The sequence below is a fragment of the Dendrobates tinctorius genome, unplaced genomic scaffold (genome assembly GCF_039654945.1).
Source record: "Dendrobates tinctorius isolate UK_male_01 unplaced genomic scaffold, ASM3965494v1 ptg000404l, whole genome shotgun sequence".
Taxonomy (NCBI): domain Eukaryota; kingdom Metazoa; phylum Chordata; class Amphibia; order Anura; family Dendrobatidae; genus Dendrobates; species Dendrobates tinctorius.
In genome coordinates, this window is record NW_027362069.1 from 784,978 (window position 1) to 791,808 (window position 6,831).

Genomic DNA, 6,831 nt, shown 5'->3' on the forward strand with positions numbered 1-6,831 from the left:
GACATACACACATACATACACACATACACACTTTGAGCTTTATATATTAGATGTATCAGTGACCATTCACTTACAGGATATAACTACACAGATTTAAGAGATAGAGGACTAAATAATAGTGTTAATAACAAGTCTCTACAGGGATACAGTTACCCAGGACAAAGCTCAACCTCTCTCTGTAGTGTTGTATATTGGTAATGAATGGTAATTGGTAATGCCAACTTGTCAGTTGTTATGTGCGGAGACTGATCGGAATACTGACCGGCATGTTGTAGCTCGTATTTAACTACTGCCCTCTGCTGCTCACAAACACTTGCCAACATATGTAATGTGGGGTTCCAGAGTATGGTCACGTCGCACACCAGTGTGTGAACTGGCACTTGCAAGAGCTGCTGAAGCACTGCTAGACCGGCGGCAGCTGTAGCTGTCTTGTGGAAAAGGGCGCACACGAGGCGTTCCTTCACAAGTAGCTCAGGCAAATCGGGGTGTTATGCCTGTGTGGTAACTCACTTGGGAAAATAGGTTATACACTAAATAGCTGCAACTGACCCTGATGGTTCTTGTACAGAATAGATCTCTTGGCACCGCAGTCCCTAGTGGTGCCTACGGGGCAGAGCTAGCCTAACCACAGACTAGGAGATGGCAACTTGGACCTATCTGCCTAAAAGGCTCTCAAATTGCTTCATGTTCCTTCTAAAGAACTGGAGGGCAGAGCAGAATGTGAATTCAAGTATTTATTCCTTCCAGATTAAATATTAGATCATCCATGGTACAAGATTAAAAACATGTTCATTCTGACGCGTTTCTGGCTAAAGACCTTAGTCGTAAAATAATCTTGTACCATGAATGTTCTAATTTTTAACCTGGATGGAATAAAGGTGACTTGAATATTATTTTATATTCTTCTGTGATACGCTCAGCCGCCACAGAGGTACTGCACCTCCTCCTGAGGTGTGTGGTGCCCCACCACCCAGGTAAGTTGGAGGCTCCTGACCACGCTCCAGCACTCGCACTCCACACAACAGAGTAGTTCAGCAAAGCCACATTGCGGCTCCTTGCTTAGAGAGTAGCAGAGCACCTTTGGTGGTTCCCTGCTTGGAACACGAAACGTGCTGGGAGGCGGGTGGAGTTGAGAATACATAAAAGAGTGGGAAGGTTTTGGATTACAGGTCAGTCTGGGAGAGGAAGCCAGTCAGAGAGGAGTGAGGAAAGAAGATCCCCGAGAGAGGAATGGAGGAAGGAGGTGCTGCAGCAGACCTCAGTGACCTGGGTCTGCTGGCACGGGAAAGGAAAGAAGGAGAAAGACATTGAACTGAAACCTGAGCTTCCATAAGAAGGAGAGAGAGATTAGAATGGAACGAAGGAGTAAAGGGAACAGAGAGGACGTGGGTTAGAGGAAGAACCCTGCCTAGAAGTTCTAAGCGCAAGGCCGGGGCCCGGTCCCCGAGGTTGTATGGACACTAATGGTTCTGCAGCAGACACCAGTGGAGTAGTGGGCTGTAAATGCACTACTCCCATCTAAGACTTGGGGGCACAACAGCAACTTGGATAGTGAGCCGGGACTCAGGAGTGAGGAGTCCCCAAAGCAGGCTACAGCTGTCTGCCGTACAAGTAGAGTTCTTGGGAACATCTGTCAGGAGGAACTCCAGTGTAACTCAGTAGTAGGAGATCTTCACACTTAAAGGCGCTATAAGAGGAGACGTTCAGAAAGGTACATGTTGGCAGAGCATTGGAAGGGAGCATTCCATCTGACCTGGAGGTTGATTGAGCCTCTGACCCAGAGGACACAGTACGGAGGCAGGCACCTGTGTGTACTACACACTGTGAGTAAAGCTTTGGAACTACAAGCCCTGGTGTCCTCCATTGATTCTTGCGTCAACACACCCAGCACTGCTACATCTGGGTACCAGCTTCGACACTGCCTGTGCCTCTCCTCTAACTCCACATCTACACTGCCCTGGGGCTATAGCTTCACCTGTGGGGAGCTTCACCATCTTGGCTGCAACACACCACCAGCCCCAGAGGATCTGCAAGCAGCGTCGGTTTAACATCTCACTTGCCGAACACCACAGGTGGCGTCACGAACTATTCCATTCACTACATTCTACCATGCAAACTCACCCTATTAATTGGGTTCCCAGGGCCACGGACCGGGTCCCCGCTGCTGTGACACATCCCGCCGACACCGGCCCGGTACCGAGTACCCCACAGCCCTGGGAGGGCGACCCATATCTATCACTAGTAGTCAACAGTTACTGGATTTAGTCATAACTGACTGACGAAGCGGCGATACGCGTGGGGCCTCTTCCCACTCTCCCTTCTTGTCCCCCTCGGGACTTCTTGCCGCCCCCATGTCAGTGTCTGGCTTTCTCATTTTGGGTGATCATACTTTTATTTCATTATAGCATTCTCAGTCAGTTATGCCCATTTTTTGACGTCATCTGTATTGTTACAACTATTTTAGGGTGACTTCTTTGCATACATGCTTTGGTATATGTGGGAGTCTCTATTTTCTGACTGTTTATACCTGTGCAATGGGAAATGATGATTAGTCGCATCCTGCATGTACCATCACCCATTCTGTTTATATTTGTAGTTATAGGTTCATTTATCATTATCACCGTATGACACATGTATTTTCTTTCTGCATATGCTGGGGGGCTGCCATTCACCCATTACATGGGTTGTATTTAAGGCTTATGGGCCTTTTGGGGAGTTTTGGGCTATTGGTTTGTTGTGTATTTTAAATGTTTTTAAAGTTACCATGATGAAATAAAGGTTTTTTCACTTTTGTATATACGGAGGTGTATACCGTGTTATTTGCCTTTTCTTTTTCTCCGTGTCTTTTGGCTTCATTAGTTTATAGGCTAGGTGTTGCACTCTATTTGGGATTATTATTGACATTAGTGTACCTTTTTTTGGTTAGCGTTGGTCTCATACTATATACAAAGCGCTATGTGAGGGCTGATATTGAATATAGAGAGGATATGTGGGGGCTCAGACTATATATAGAGAGGCTAGGTGGGTTCTTACAATGTATGTGGAGGGGCTATGTAAGGGCTCATACTGTATGTAGGAAGCTAGGTGTGAGCTCTTACAGTATATAGAGGTTTAAAGGGGGCTGTATATGGGTTCATATGGTATGTAGGGGGTGTCAGCATATTTAATTCTACTCAATATTAAGTTATACAATTATTATTAATATAAAATAATAATTGTAATTAATATGTTATGGTCTCTCATATAGCCACTTGGGAAAATTAATAGCCCAATCCTGGTATATAGTAACACTGTCTATAGTGTCCTCCCCTATTTACTGGCCATTTATCCTACAGTAGCATGTCCACCTCCACATCCAACCATCCATATCATCTAATCTTCTGTAATATTGGGATATATGGGTTATTATTGTTGATTTATCACTGTTCACATCAGTGGAAACTACTCCGGAATTACAATGTATGGTAATAATGACATTGTGGCATTTTTTGAAAGTTTTAAGAGGTCAAGATGGATAATTAGAGTCAATTTCATTTATATGGTAATGAATGGGTTGTATGGCCTGCTCTGGTCTCTGTAAATAACTGCTGCTCCTGCTGCTGATGTCACGGAATGTTGAGGTTTCTGGCTCCGCCCCCTTGCCTTATGACATCACACACATTGTGTATGGAGCTGCAGAGCCAACATTCCGTCTGACAGTTGCAGACGGTGGAGAGAGCGGTAAGTCGGCTCTATGTCATCTCTTGTTGTGTCCTTCATTCTCTTCTATCATCTATTTCTCATTTATTTTTTATTCATTTTGGAGTCTTTATTCTATATAATACAAGCAGGTCCAAAATAATTAGTGAACCCCTCAGATTAGGAGCTGTCCAAGCATTACAGCTCTTCTACCAATAGTAAAGGGAGATATATAGGATGTGACGGGATTTATCTACAAGCCCAGAAATGACAGCGATTTACCGATTATCCATCACATGATTCTGGCTTCTGACTTTCTTGCTCATCAGCTCCATAGATTAGTTATAATTGAGAGGATCCCCTCAGCCAGAACTGGAACATGACGACTTCTCGATTTTTAGGCCATGTATTGTTAGAGAATCATCCAAATCTGGGAGATTAAAGTTATATCCTGTAAAGGGAACACGTGTAACATGAAGATAACTATGTAATTGTCGGATGTTATTGAGACATATAGTAATATACAGTCCAGATCAAAAATATAAATCCAACCAATATTGGGAAATCCTTGTACAACACCGATGTATATACATATTAGCTCCATATGCAGTGAAGCTAGTCAAATCTTCCCCCACATTGGAGGATTCATATCGTTTGATCTCTAGTATATTGGGCAATGCACTTCAATGGAAGTGAGGTTCTTGGCTCCGCCCACATTAGCTCTTATTTGTCATTTCACGGAATGTTTTGGTGCTTAGTTTTGCCCCCATAAGCTACTACTTGTGATGTCACCAAATGTTTTGGTTGTTGGTGTCTCCTCCATTAGCTTCTACTTGTGATGTCACTGAGGATAGTAGCCCTTCAGAAGACAATGGCGCTTGACTGCCTGTTAGCAGGTGAAGGGGGCACTTGCGCTGTTATAGGTGAGCAATGCTGCTCCTAGAAGATGCACATGATTCAATAATGGATAAAGTAAAGGAGCTGCAGCAAAAAGCTGGAGATATATCCAAGGAGGGATGGAATCCCTTTTTCTGGATGGGGTCTATCAGAGTTGGGTTAAACAATTTACTCTCAACTTTTCAAAAGCCCACACAGTATTGGTAGTGATAGGATTGATGGTGTTGAGCTTGATTGCCGGGAAATTATTAATGTGATGTGATTCTCACTGCAGGAAATTAATTATATATTGGAGCCACTGGAAGACACAGGCGGAAGAGGGACACTGTGCATGAACAATATATGGATCCTTTGCAGCCCAATAACTCATCATAATGCCCAATTTCATCTGCTTTGGAGGTGGAAATGGGTCCCCTTACCTCTTGGCTCGTGGGCAGTTGCACAATTTGCACCAATAACATGTCCAACACTGTCCACCCCTGAATGGAACGACAGCTACAGAGGTGACCGTCTGATAGCCTAGCTCAACTACCCACCTCTCCTGAAGACCCTTTCAGCTTTTTGAGACTTGGGTGGAGGACATCATCTCTGAAAATAGGGTCCCACAGCTGCACCCCAACAGTTTGAGCAGACACTCCTAAATGAGTAAATAGCCTGAGATCAGAAGGGGGCGCATAGCCCCTCACTGTGTCACTGAGGATGATAGCATTCTCCAGGGATTACTCTGGACTGTTTCTTGTGGTGGGATGCAGGTCTGGACAGCTGTCGTCATCCTATTATAGATAAGAATTAATATATGTGTGTTTATGCTTTAAAGGTAATCTGTCACCCCCTGAGACGTATATGACCTATTAATATGGCCATACAGTTAATAGAAATGTTATGCTAGACCTACCTGTATGCCTCATATTAATGGTCTTGTGGATATATTATGTCTTTGTGCTAAAGATCAGCCCAATAACTCATCATAATGCACAATTGTATCTGCTTTGGAGGTGGAAATGGGTCCCCTTACCTCTTGGCCCGTGTGCAATTTCACAATTTGCACCAATAACATGTCCACCCCTGAATAGTACCATAGGAAGGATGACTACAGCTACAGAGGTGACCGTCTGATAGCCTAGCTCGACTACCCACCTCTCCTGAAGACCCTTTCAGCTTTTTGAGACTTGGGTGGAGGACATCATCTCTGAAAATAGGGTCCCACAGCTGCACCCCAACAGTTTGAGCAGACACTCCTAAATGAGTAAATAGCCTGAGATCAGAAGGGGGCGCATAGCCCCTCACTGTGTCACTGAGGATGATAGCATTCTCCAGGGATTACTCTGGACTGTTTCTTGTGGTGGGATGCAGGTCTGGATAGCTGTCGTCATCCTATTAGATAGATAAGAATTAATATATGTGTGTTTATGCTTTAAAAGTAATCTGTCACCCCCTGAGACGTATATGACCTATTAATATGGGCATACAGGTAATAGAAATGTTACGTTAGACCTACCTGTATGACTCATATTAATGGTCTTGTGGATATATTATATCTTTATGCGAAAGATCAGCCCAATAACTCATCATAATGCACAATTGTATCTGCTTTGGAGGTGGAAATGGGTCCCCTTACCTCTTGGCCCGTGTGCAATTTCACAATTTGCACCAATAACATGTCCACCCCTGAATAGTACCATAGGAAGGATGACTACAGCTACAGAGGTGACCGTCTGATAGCCTAGCTCGACTACCCACCTCTCCTGAAGACCCTTTCAGCTTTTTGAGACTTGAGTGGAGGACATCATCTCTGAAAATAGGGTCCCACAGCTGCACCCCAACAGTTTGAGCAGACACTCCTAGATGAGTAAATAGCCTGAGATCAGAAGGGGGCGCATAGCCCCTCACTGTGTCACTGAGGATGATAGCATTCTCCAGGGATTACTCTGGACTGTTTCTTGTGGTGGGATGCAGGTCTGGACGGCTGTCGTCATCATATTATATATATTAATTCTTATCTATGTGTGTTTATGCTTTAACGGTAATCTGTCACCCCCCGAGATGTATATGACCTATTAATTTGGGCATACAGGTAATAGAAATGTTACGCTAGACCTACCTGTATGCCTCATAATAATGGTCTTGTTATTGAGAAATGTTATATTCTTTTTTCAAGTTTATGAGTTCTTCCAGGGGCTTGCATTGCCTGGAAGAAATCCCTGCCTTCTCTCTTCATTGTAATACTAACCCCCTCTCATGCACGGCAGTTTTGGC